Source organism: Ascaphus truei, chromosome 5 (assembly GCF_040206685.1).
Source record: "Ascaphus truei isolate aAscTru1 chromosome 5, aAscTru1.hap1, whole genome shotgun sequence".
Classification (NCBI taxonomy): Eukaryota; Metazoa; Chordata; class Amphibia; order Anura; family Ascaphidae; genus Ascaphus; species Ascaphus truei.
The window spans coordinates 134956236-134970510 of NC_134487.1; the positions used below are offsets into that span (position 1 = coordinate 134956236).

Sequence of the window (14275 nt, forward strand, 5' to 3'; positions counted from 1 at the left end):
GAGGGCTCGGAGGATCGACTGGAGGGATCAGAGGATTGAATGGAGCGCTTGGAGCAGTGACAGGACTACCCGGAGGCCTGACTGGAGGGCTCGGAGTTCTTAATGGAGTGCTCGGAGGCCGGACTGGAGTGCTCGGAGGAGTGACAGGACTGCTCGGAGAACTGACAGGAGCGCTCGGACTGAATGGAGCACTTGGAGGACAGATTGGAAGACTGACTGGAGGGCTCGGAGTGACAGGAGATCTTGGAGTGACAGGAGGGGGTACTGGAGATCTTAATGCAGGATTTAATACTGACCTCCCTGGAGATCTCACTGCGGGAGGAAGTATGGTGGAAGGAGTACTTCCTACTGAATGGCTTCTTGGCAATCCTGGAAACAATCCTAATAACCTACAATGGAACATTGGAAAATAGCAAAGGTAAATTCTATGTTTCTTTATATTGTTGTGCTATTTGTTATTTTCTGTCATGTAAAAATACATCATATATAAAAATGATATGTAAATCCAAAATTATGTAAAACCCTATGAATAACTATAGAATTCAAATATACATTCATCAGCACAGAAATATATTATTTTACAGTATGGTTTTACATTAGGTGTCAGATTTGGTGAGTTCACAAATTTTGCATTCTTTATTCTACATTTTTTATTTTTTCGACCAGTATTAGCATTATACTTTTGGGACTTTTCAGGGATATGATTACACTCATATTAATATTCAGAGATTTTTTTTAATTATTATCCAAATTGTGCTGCTGCTCCTCCCTAGCAGCTGGTGTTCTCCACTACACCTCTTTTTGCCTTTGTAAATGGTTCTCATGAGCACACCCTGCCTGACCTAAAGTATAAAATAACAATACAGTATGACAACGCTCAAAGTATCCCCAACATAAAGTGTATTCATCAAGATAGTCCAAAAATGTTCATATATAGTTTAAAAAAATATATATTTTTTGATGAATGAAAAAACCTTAGGTGGGTGCTGCCTTCTTTTGTTCATAGGAATGATTCCTTCCTTCCCGCAATAGGTATAGGGGAGCAATATAGAAGACAGAAAGCGCACACACCAACCTCATGGTGTAGTACAATTTAACCACAAACATATATGGGTAATATAAATAAAATACACAGAAACAAATGTGCAGCTTCAAGCTTATCTCAGAAGAAAGGGGGTAGCCTCTACGTTGTTAATGTGCCTGGGATTGTCTACTGTATTCTTTCAGCTTGCAACCAGTGCCTGCATCAGCCTGCGCTCCTGTACTCATGAAGACGTCAGACTGCACCACTGATGTTCTGGGTGTGTCTTCCTCAGGGAAATGAGAAAAGGACCAATGAAACGCATAGGATTGGTTCAAAAAATCCAGGTAGAGTGGGAAAGTAGAATTTGAGTGCGACCACCGGACGTTATGTCATCACAGCCACATCCTGAACTGAAGATCAGAGGTACAGTCTGATGTGTGCAGTAGTGCAGGAGTACACTGGCGACACACTTTATTCGAGCTCGGCTAGTCCCACGAATTCGGGTATACCCGGGTGTATTGAGGTTTGTGACTGTTTTCTGCCCGAGTATATTGGGTTATTTTCTAGGCAGGGATTGAAGCATTTTATTCCCGCTGGCTGCAATACTGCACAGTATATATATATATACTGCATTACAATTCATGAATTTATGCCATCTGGTAGACACGCGAAGCATTGCAGCCTATTAAATCCTAATCATTATCATTTAACAAATCAGCCACCCATCAGCCAGGCATGAACCCAGGCTGGGAAGGCAAACGCAACGGGGCTTGTCAGAGGTGAGGAGCGGCGCATTCCAGGTATCTGCCAGGTACATACCGGGTATTTGCTCGAATAAAGTGTGTCGGTGCAGTATGCAGGCACTGGTTGAAAGCTGAAAAAACTTTAGAGATGATTCCAGGTGTGTTTGGAGCATAGAGACTATCCCACTTTCTTCTGAGTATTTTATTTACCCATACATTTTTGTGATTAATTTGTACTACACTATGATGTTGGTGTGTGCACTGTCTTCTAGATTGCTCCCCTTGACCTAAAGTATGTTTGATATAATTTCTATGTTATAGGCATTGATTTATGCAATGTATTATTATGTTATATTGAATTGTGGATATGCCTCATGCAACATTACCACTGAAATGTGTCTTTATTTCCATAAAAAGTGTTACAAAAATATTATACACTAGCTTTCCTTCGTTAATAAGAAAAGTCTTTAAATCAAAGCACAATTGTATATATTTCACTAATTAATATTGTTTATAATTCATACACACAATATTCATTCATACAATATAATTCAAACAGGAGGTGTGGGTCTGAGGAAGGGACTGCTTGTCCTGAAACGTTACCATTGTTAGCTCTGATGCATTAATACATTTGAAATCATTTGATTCCACTACAATTTGTGTGCCTCTTCCTTTCTCCTATCTTGTTTATAATTCATAGCTTGGCAAGTATAAATATACTGTATGTATACAATAGTTGTATGCATATTTGTATTACAATAGCACCAACAATATATGTAGAGCCTTTCAAAAGATATTAGACAAAACAGGTAATTATACAAGCGCAACAAAGATAGAATCAAGCAATAGGAAGGGACATTTCTGCCCTAGAAAAACAATCTTTAACAATTTATGACAATACTCCATAACATTGTTATATGATATAGAATGCAGTGATAAACAAAATGTGACCTGGAATATTTGTCAGAGACTTGTATTTCTTCATTTCCAAACTGTTATTATGGCTACGGTAAACAAACCCGTAATGTTATTCGTAGTTGCATCATAGATGCTATTGCTCTTTTTGTCAGTCATATTTACAGAGTGAACCAAATGAATAGATAAAGTATAACATATTTCCCCTCAATCATCATGTACACATTGATTCATTTTATGAAATGCCTTCCAGTCATATAGAGGCCTTCAATAATGAAATGAGGCCATTGCAGAGATAAATGGTACAGGAGTAGATTTAGGGGCTTATTATTGACTTCAACAGGGATTTCAACAACCTCATCAGCATTTTCGGTGGATATACAATACACCCCTGAATCTCAGTGTTTAATTTACTAAATTTGTATTCCTTTTTTTTCTTCAGAATATGAATAAATGAAATCCATTTTCCCAGTGAAAAAGTGAATAAAGAACGGATTTCAAAATATTTACATTTTAGCTCAAATTTCTGTCTATTTCATGCAAGAAATCTTCTTTCATGTACTGTTTAGAAGTTAATGATTCTGGAAACTCTGTATTACAAATATAATAAATGAAATGTAGGACAATAACAGTCTTGGTTGCTTTATTTACCATGTTTTAGGTAGTAATATTCAACTGGGATTGGATAGGCAATTTTTTTTTGCTGATTTGGATCTACCTCAAATTGGCCGGTTTCTTTGTTCCACGGATCACTCTAAAAAAAATTAATCCATGGGGATGAGAGAGAGAGAGAGAGAGAGAGAAAGAGAGAGAGAGAGAGAGAGAGAGAGAGAGAGAGAGAGAGAGAGAGAGAGTGAGTGAGAGTGAGCGTGAGAGAGAGAGTTTAGATCATGGTTTAATTGACAAAAATGAATACAACGTTCTAATGGCTACAATTCAGTCATCGCGACATTCTATGCCATTCCAAAAAATCAGAAGAGCCCCAAAAATCCACCTGGCAGACCTATTCTGTCAGGAATCTTTAACCAGACAGAAAAAATAGTGAATATCTTACTGTACGTCCCTTTGTATAAACACACACAGCCCTGCTCAGAACCCAAACACACCATACCATACATATTTGTGTCAAAAGGAGTGCGACTACGATTGTACTGTAACCTCATGTACAGTATATAACAAAAGACAAACAGTAGTGTTAGGATTTGCAATAGAGGGGATCAATTGGCTTTGTTTGCAAGCTTAAAATGCTTTGGCAAAATAATTTAACTAAATGACCCTCATTTATGAAAAGAAAAACACATTGGATATTCTGTAGTTCTGCGGCTTTTTGTCTTTTGTATACAAATATATATGGTACGGTGGGTTTGTGTTCTGATCTTGCAGAGTTTGTGTGTGTTTGTAAATTTCTATTAGTAAACAATTGTTTGGAGGTTTGAGACCCCATTTACCTGGTTTTAAGCTCACTCATCCCACTTTTAAATTTCACGTTTTGCTGTGCACCTGTGAATGACAAGTCTATTAACACAGTTCTCCCTCCAAATAGAGGTGTAAACCCACACACTGCAGACACACACACCAACAAAACACTCTGCACCCCTATTCCATCCACAAAACACACACTGAAGACACACACTTCAGCTCCCCCTCTATACCAACTAAACACACACATAGCAGACACACACCAAGACTCTGCTACCCCCTCTACACCCACAAAACACACACCAACAGAAGACACACACTAATAAAACACTCTGCTGACCCCTTTACCACCCACAAAAAACACACAAACCTTTCCCCTCACTCTCCTGTGCAGAGCTCTCTGCAGGCAGGGTGGGGGATGAGTCAGTGCCTTGCTGATACCTCCTGTCCAATCACCTCCCCTGTCTAAGAGCAAATTTCACTCTTTGTGAATGAGAACTGAAAGCTGATTGGCTGAAAAACTTGGCAAGCTGCCAAAAATTCTGGGCCATTACTGATTAGATAATGCCCGGAATTTTAACCAATCAGAGAGCAGAGATTTCAATAATGCCCTGAATTTTACTGCTTTAGCCTATAATGTATATTAAACCAGATAAAGCACACATCCAGATGGAAAAATATATAACGGGGCTATGTTTATATCACATAACGGCACCAGTATATATGTACAGTTAAATAGCTTGTTGATCAGTATATGTCACTGGATATTGAGGCCAAAATTGTTGCACCAAAAGCACATGTATCACAACTAAGTAAAGATACAATGTAAACTAGTATCAGCTAGATACATGGAAGAGTAGGTAGTATAATACATAACAATTAGTATCAACAAAGCCAATATTCGCTTGTGCTATCCAAGTTTAGAGTGTAATCTCTGATCTCTGGCGTGGATAATACAATAACCACAAGCCGCGCAACCCAATACTATGTTAGGTAAGCTGTTCAAATTACATAGGCAAAAGCAAGGGCAACCATCTGTATTCTTAATACTTTATTTTTTTCTAGTTCCCCACAGACGAGTAACAATTGCAATAAACATAGAATCAATAGTTTCATTAATTGTAATAATCGTTTTGTAGTTTATTTGCTTATGTGTGGGTGTGGAAAAAGGTATGTTGGGAGAACTATTAGGGTTCTAAAAACCAGAATTTTAGAACCTCTCAGGTTAATAAGAATCAGAGACCTGAACCATCCAGTGTCCAAACATTTTTCGGAATGTCGTTTGGGTGGAGTTAAGAAATTTTCATTTTTGGGGATTGAGTTTGTTCATCAAAAAATCAGAGGGGGTGTTCATGTCAATCTACTGGACCGCAGGGAAGCGTATGTAACTGTATTTGTAAACATGTATTAATTGTCTTAAACTCTGTGCCCAGGACATACTTGAAAACGAGAGGTAACTCTCAATGTAATACTTCCTGGTAAAATATTTTATAAATAAATAAATAGTTTTGGATTTTTATGCTTAGGACACACTTCCCTTTAGATTGGAATTTGGGTCCCTTCCTCAAATAGAAATTATTAAGAATACATATTTACAATTATTTGTTATACTAGCTGTTGCATTAGATGTTTTGCTATGCGAAACTATATTTGAATATAGAAGTATTAATTGATTGTATCATCAATATGGCTGTTTATTGTTCTATTGACCATTTGTTCACAATAATTTTTATATTTTAGTTTTTCTGCAGAATTATTTTCATTAATTTATTTTCTTGAGATATTTATTTTCTTTAAGATATTGATTATATATCATTAGTGTTTTTTTTATTATTACTGTTGAATCACCTAACATTAGCATAAGGTTTATTCATATTTAGCACATTTAGAATACTATCAATTTTTAATGGTTATATAACCTTTTCTTTACTTATTATTTTTTCCTCTTGTTTTCTTCTATCACATCCTTGGATTAGGTTGGTGTACTTTTGTCCGTTTATCCCTTTAGTATGTTTTGTTTTAATCTTATTCAAAGATTACTTTAGGTATTGTCCAATTGTTTTTAATTATTTTTGTATATTAGGCACGTGGGAATGTGGAGTGCATTTATCATGTGTCAGTACACGGTGCTTCTCCTTTGCTTAACAGCAGGGGGCGGATCGGGGTTCTGTATGTGGTCAGGTGCTCCTTTTTTAACAGTTTTACCTATATTCTAAGTTTGATCATTATGAGTATCCGTTGTAGCTTTGCTCCAGGCTGCTCTGACGCCTTCAGACAACATCCAATTGATGCACATACGTCTTGGTATGTGCGACATGATGCAAGTTTTGGAGCGAAACGGCAGCGGATCATTTTGGTTTAAAAGGGATAGAAAGGCATTAGTTTTTACTCCTTGATAAAGAACCTTACATTCGAAATGCATAGGAGGCTTTCCTGTATGCTTTGGAAATTCCAATAAATAATTTTTGTATCATGGATTATCTCCCTGATCCTGCTTTGGCTGTCATCTACTTTTTTGCATCTATCAGGGTACCATTGAACCTCTCACATAGACCATTTGTCTGGGGGGGATAAGGGGTCGTGCGCTGGTGCTTCCCCCCGCACGCATCCCAGAGACACTATAGCAATTCGCTCATGAATTGCAACCCTTGATCAGTTAGAATATCACTAGGGAAACCTTAACCGCTAGTGAAAATAACTAGCAATGCTTGCGCTACTACCCTAGTATGATGGTGGCAAGGGCTACAGCCTCAAGGTACTGGGTTGCAAAATCCTGCACCGTGAGTATGTAACGCTTGCCAGACCAACTGGGGAACATGAGAGGTCCCACTATGTCCATAGATATCCTCTGTAAAGGTTCTCCAATTACTGGTAGATGGTCACTGTTCGCAGATGCTTCTCATTGGGCTGATCCTGACTGGTGCATTCTGATGTCCCTCTGTCTCCGTTGCTGGTTCCTGGGTGACAAGTGGTGATTTCTCTGTGGATGTCCCTCTCTGGGCTGGTTTGACAGCTGTACGTGGCTCCTCTGTGTGTGCCAGTCGCACATGAGCAACCAGCCTCGCAGCTGGAGAGCATTGCCCCTGATGGGGTCCACCAGACGTTGCATGGTCTGGACAATCTGGCCTGATGTGACTCACTTTGTTACACAGGTAACACCTCTTCTCATGCTTTAACTCAGCAGCTTTGGGTGCGCCGCCCTCTGCTGCAGGCTTGTTCATTCACTGAAGGGTGGTTTTGGCTCCCTTGGTAGGATTGGCTGTGTTCCTGGTAGCCCCCTTCTTGTTTATCACAGCTCGACTGGTCACAAATTCATCAGCCATTTTATCAGCTTCTACATGAGTTTTAGGTTTACAGTTTCTCATGTCTCTCACGTCTGAGGGACACTGCTGCAAAAGTTGCTCCTGGAATAATAAGTCCAATAGTGTATGGTACTTCGTGGCACCACAACCCTCCACACACTGGGTCTTGTGCAAAGCCTTGCGGGCCCCATACCGGACATAGGACTCCTGGTTGTACTTCTCCCCCATCCGGAACATGCCCCGGTACGCTTCTGGGTTGAGGGAATATTGGGTGAGCAACATAGCCTTTACATGGCTATAATCATCACCATCCTCAGGAGGGATAGCCTGCAGAGTCTCTTTGACCACACTGGACAATAAGGTGTTTAATGGCAAAACCCAGTCCCGTTGCTGCACTCGGTACCATTTACATTGGGTCTCAAAGTCTCTCAAAAAACCTTCGATCTTGTCAGTGCCATCAATGAATTTGTTAAAACTGGGGAGGTCCACTCGTGGGTGTCTGGCTCCCCGTTGATCAGATGGGAGGTGGGGGATGCTTTTCCGTGGACTGCTGCAAGCATCCGAATCCGCTCATCTGTGGTAGCCCCCACTCCCCATGAGGCAAAAAGTGTGGTGATGCCAGGGGTGTCAGGTCCGCTAGCCACGGGGACTAACACTGCTGCACTCCCAGGAATCAGTCTTCTAACAATATCCTGGTGGATGCCCGCACCCTCCCCATGTCCTTCCACCACCGGGGCTGGAATAACCTCCTGTGCACCGGGTGACTTGTGACCACTGCATCTGCAGCTGAGGGGCCATTTCCTTCTGGTGAAGCAATACTGGCTTCGTGAAATTCCAAGTTCTCCTCCACTTGTACAAAATTGTATTGGTGTAAAATGGTGAGTATTAAGCGTACATTTAAGCAGATAAATTACAGCATGTCTGTGCAAACATCAGCACAATGTTACCAACAGGGACCCTCTGGGTGGGATGGTATAGCCCTCTGGTGCAGCAGCTCTCCTCTGGAAAGTCTCAGTGATGTCTCTCACTTGTTCTGGACCTCTGTTGAAAGGCAGCTGCAGCCCTTGAGCTGTTTCAAATTCCCCCACTGCCTGTGGCATCTGCTGGGCTCATGATGTTATATTGCAAAGGTGGAAAGTCTCTGTCCTGTCTTTCTTACAGCACAAATGTGCCTGAAGTCTCTCTCAGCACATGGAACACCACACAGCTCACGTGGTGTGCAGTACCGGCGCTCGCGCACTCCCGTGACGTCACAGGTGCCGAAATTAAAGGAGCAGCTCCAAGTGCAAAACCGCAGTGTAGAAAATTCTTAAAATAGGTTATAAAGGCTAGGATGGGGAACTACACCTTGCCAATCTTTATCCAACGTGTTTCGAAGCTATAGAAAAGCCTCTTCATCAGGGATAATTCATTGCACCCTCCTCCATCTATAAATATGCATACGGTTGCCACTATTGGTCAACCAATTGGGCACTGGGCCAATAAGGCACTTCAATTCGAAGGTGGGGGAGGGACAAGGGATTTAGCATAACAAATTCGTCAAAAATAAAAATCTTTTTATTATAACACTTGGTTAAAAAAACGACTTATCTGTAAAAAGGGAAAATAGAATAAAACAAGAATAAACACAATTAGATATTAATAAAAGCATAATAATAACAACCTACAACAATTTGTATACTTGGAATATTTAAAATTAAGCATATAGCTAGTTCACTGTTCAATAGACTAAGAGTCTAGCGACATCTAGTGGTTAAATGTTAAATTACTGATAGGATTCAGGGTTATATATATATCCTCTCTTAATTGATCAGTAAAAAGCCCAAACATCTAAATCTTCATTCAGTCCCTTTGGAACCATGCAATCTAATTTATGTATCCAGAGAGACTCCTGGGCCGAGAGGGCCTTGAGTCTGTCACCTCCTCTCCTATCACTTACTACATGTTTTATGCCCAGGAAAGTTAAACTAGAGGGGTCCTTATTATGGTGGGTTAAAAAATGTCTGGAGACACTGTGTTTCTCTAATCCGTTCCTAATATTCTGAATATGTTCCTGTATCCTTACTTTTAAATTACGTTTAGTTCTACCAACATACTGTAGTTTACAGGAACATTCTAATAAATAAACTATATACACTGAATTGCACGTAATAAAATCCTCTACCTTAAAAACTTCCTGTATCTTTTTTTGAACTAAAAGTCTTATTGTTGGTATTCATGTATTTACACACGGAACATTTGGTGCAGCTAAAATTTCCTACAGGTTTGTTGCCCAACCAATTTGTTTTAGGGACTAAAAACATATTTTTCCCAATATCACTTCGTGCTAAAATATTTTTCAGGTTAGTGGCCTTTCTATAAATAATTTTGGGTTTTTCTGATAAATTGTCGCCCAGCACTGGATCGCTATTCAGGATACACCAGTGTTTTGCAATCACCCTCTCAATTTGTCTATGTGCAGAGTTATAATTTGTCACAAAGGCCACATCTACTTTTTTGTCAGCTTTAGGCGCCAGTTTTTTAACTTTTTGTGACAGCATACTCTCTCTGTCCATACCTCTCACTCTTGCTAATTCTTTATCTAAGTGATTAGAGTTAAAACCTCTTTCTATGAACCTGTCACGCATCATATCCGCTTGTTTTAGAAAAGTCTCATTTTTGCTACAGTTTCTTTTTAGCCTCATGAACTGGCCCACAGGGATATTTTTGATCCAAGTGTCCTTGTGGTTACTTGTTGCCATTAAAAGATTGTTTGTGTCCACCTCTTTAAAGTAAGTTTCTGTGTGCACCCTTCCATGATTTGATGTCAATTTAAGATCTAAATAATTAATAGAGGTATCGTCTGTTTGGTGCGTGAACTCTAGATTATACTCATTGATATTAATGAAAGACACAAACTCCTGTATTGATGAATCATCCCCGTCCCATACCACCAGGACGTCGTCTATATAGCGTTTCCATATAATTATATTCTTCATAAAGGGGTTGTTTGTCCATATAGAATGCTCCTCCCAGTGCCCACACATACAGATTTGCGAAACTGGGGGCAAATCGCGTGCCCATAGCTGTGCCGCAAACCTGTATGTAGAAGTCCGCGAGGAACATAAAATATTTGTGGTGTAGTATGAATTCTATGAATTTTAATATAAACACTCTATTAGAGGAATGTAATTGATTGTCCTGTTTCAGGCATTGTTCAATAGTATCGAGGCCTTTCGTATGGGGAATATTAGTATAGAGGGCTTTAATGTCGCACGTCAACCACCTGGAGCTACTTTTCCACTCAAATTCCTTAAACAGATTTAATACTGCCGTAGAGTCCTTGATATGAGACGGTAATTCAACTACATAGGGCTGTAGGAAAAAGTCTACATATTGGGACATGTTTGCTGTTAATGATTGGATCCCTGAGACAATAGGTCTTCCAGGGGGGGTTTTCTTGCACTTGTGGACCTTGGGCAGGTGATAAAATATTGGTAGTCTGGGATGACTTTGATATAGAAAAGAAAATTCTATTACAGAGATAACTGATTGAGACAAAGCATCTTCTAGGAGGGTTTTTAGCAAACTTTGAAACTCTGGAGTTGGGTCCTTTTTTAATTTCTTGTATGAGGCCATATCATTCAAGAGCCTGAACGCCTCTTTCTCATAATCTGCTCGGCTCTGTAGAACCACCCCTCCTCCCTTATCGGCTTGTCTGATAATCAATTCCTTGTTGTCTCTCAACATTTTTAACGTTAGATTTTCCTTTTTGTTTAAATTCTGATTGATGTCACATATTTTTAAATTATTTACTAAAGTGCTGATTTCATTGTTTACAGTGTTAAAAAACGCATCTATGTGATGTCCCTTTGATTGGGCAGGATAAAACTTGGATTGGTTTTTAAAAGCCGTATGTCTTATTGTAGGAATTGGATCGGGTAAAATAGGGATATTTGGAATATTTGGTGTCTCTATTGGTGCAGACTCTAACTCTTGTTTAAAAAATGTCTTTTCAGGGTTAAGTTTCGCGTGAACTTGTGGAGATCTTTAAACAACTGAAAAGAATTGGGTCCACAAGTTCGCGCGAAAGTCAAACCCTTACTAAGAACTTTAACTTGGTCCTGGGTTAAAATAGTATTAGTTAGATTAAAGATACCCTTCTCTAATTCGGGGACCTTTCTGGATGACTCTCTTTTCTTTTGGATGTTGGCCCCACCTCTGGTCCCTCGTCTGACAGAGATCTTTTTTTCTGATTGTTCGAGGGAAGATCTAAAGGGGTCTCTATTCCCTTCTTCTCTTTCGATAGAGGCGGTGCCAATCGTGTCTTTACAATTTCTAAAAAAGATGGGGATGCATGGTTAGATGGACGGGAATAAATATTATTTTTAGGGATAACCTTTGGTGAATGTATAACTGGTTCAGTTCTATTGGGTACATACTCCTTATATCCTTTTTGTTGTTGGTGATACTGATGGAGTTGAGACCAACAGTGTGGTTTATAGTCCCAGATATAATTTTTACCCATATAATTAGGATTGCGGATATGATTCCCAGACTGATACTGTACAGACTCATTCATACCATTATAATTCCCACTATTTGCCTGAAAGTTTCCACGTGACTGATCATATTGTCTTTGGGGCTGATCATGAGCTTCTCTCTGTCTCGAGACTTATCTCTTTTAGGAACATAAGTCTGACCTACAGTACCACTCTTCCTCGGTCCTCTTTTTTAGCCCAGTCTCTTTGTTTATTGTTGATATAGTCCCCTTTATCACGTATAAACTTTTCATGTTTAACTTTTAAGAGTTCTTCTTCTTCACTCTCTAGTTTGCATTTAAGGTCATATTCCAATTCTGAACAGTCATTCTCAATGACAAGAGGCTCAAGTTTCACAATAACCTCTTATATAACCTCTTCTAGTTTCTCAATAGTTCTACCCCTCTCATAAATAATAAGTCTCATTAAGTCCATTGAACAGGCATCAAGGATGCGGTTCCACTCCTGTAAAAAGTGTGGATTATCTTTGCCAAAGGTAGGTTTTTTCAGGACTCTTAACCCTCTTGGTATTCTATTACAGTCCATATAACCTTGAATAGTTCCTTTCTCTAGCCATAACCTATTCTCCTCTAATAGCAGTGTTTCTAAGGTTTTAAAGTGTTCCTTCACAGATGTTGGTAACATTGTGCTGATGTTTGCACAGACATGCTGTAATTTATCTGCTTAAATGTATGCTGAATACTCACCATTTTACACCAATACAATTTTGTACTTATATACTTCACTATTTGCGTTTTGCGCTTTTCTTTTTGTCTTCTCTTAGTGCTTTGAGTGCCGAGCCACTCTTTGAGTTTAGCAGCATACGCCTTCCTATGTATGGTTTGTTATAAATATTATACAATTACCACTTTATATGCACAATTAATATTAATTGCACTATAACACAAGATTGTGTAAAATACTGTTTAAGGTGGATTTTGGGTTGCGCACTTATTTTTGTCTATTTACTCACTGCTCTTTATTTGTGCTGCACGTTTATTCACTTTAATAATAGAGATATAAGTTTTTCTCACTTTATACAATGGTGTGGAGTTTGGCGAATTGTAGGGCCAAACGGGAGGAGCACTTCAGTCTCCTATTTTCAGAGGAGGCTGTAGGTGCTCCCTCCGAGTCTGTAATATCAACATCTGTGAAGGAACACTTTAAAACCTTAGAAACACTGCTATTAGAGGAGAATAGGTTATGGCTAGAGAAAATAACTATTCAAGGTTATATGGACTGTAATAGAATACCAAGAGGGTTAAGAGTCCTGAAAAAAACTACCTTTGGCAAAGATAATCCACACTTTTTACAGGAGTGGAACCGCATCCTTGATGCCTGTTCAATGGACTTAATGAGACTTATTATTTATGAGAGGGGTAGAACTATTGAGAAACTAGAAGAGGTTATATAAGAGGTTATTGTTAAACTTGATCCTCTTGTCATTGAGAATGACTGTTCAGAATTGGAATATGACCTTAAATGCAAACTAGAGAGTGAAGAAGAAGAACTCTTAAAAGTTAAACATGAAAAGTTTATACGTGATAAAGGGGACTATATCAACAATAAACAAAGAGACTGGGCTAAAAAAGAGGACCGAGGAAGAGTGGTACTGTAGGTCAGACTTATGTTCCTAAAAGAGATAAGTCTCGAGACAGAGAGAAGCTCATGATCAGCCCCAAAGACAATATGATCAGTCACGTGGAAACTTTCAGGCAAATAGTGGGAATTATAATGGTATGAATGAGTCTGTACAGTATCAGTCTGGGAATCATATCCGCAATCCTAATTATATGGGTAAAAATTATATCTGGGACTATAAACCACACTGTTGGTCTCAACTCCATCAGTATCACCAACAACAAAAAGGATATAAGGAGTATGTACCCAATAGAACTGAACCAGTTATACATTCACCAAAGGTTATCCCTAAAAATAATATTTATTCCCGTCCATCTAACCATGCATCCCCATCTTTTTTAGAAATTGTAAAGACACGATTGGCACCGCCTCTATCGAAAGAGAAGAAGGGAATAGAGACCCCTTTAGATCTTCCCTCGAACAATCAGAAAAAAAGATCTCTGTCAGACGAGGGACCAGAGGTGGGGCCAACATCCAAAAGAAAAGAGAGTCATCCAGAAAGGTCCCCGAATTAGAGAAGGGTATCTTTAATCTAACTAATACTATTTTAACCCAGGACCAAGTTAAAGTTCTTAGTAAGGGTTTGACTTTCGCGCGAACTTGTGGACCCAATTCTTTTCAGTTGTTTAAAGATCTCCACAAGTTCACGCGAAACTTAACCCTGAAAAGACATTTTTTAAACAAGAGTTAGAGTCTGCACCAATAGAGACA

General features: G+C 39.2%; 1 long non-coding RNA gene across 1 annotated transcript; it reads left to right on the plus strand.

The window, feature by feature from the left end:
- On the plus strand, positions 1–3311 carry LOC142495421 (uncharacterized). Its single transcript, XR_012801733.1, has 2 exons — positions 1–418; positions 3125–3311. It is a non-coding gene; the product is annotated as an uncharacterized LOC142495421 (long non-coding RNA).
- The last annotated feature ends 10964 nt before the right edge of the window (positions 3312–14275 follow it).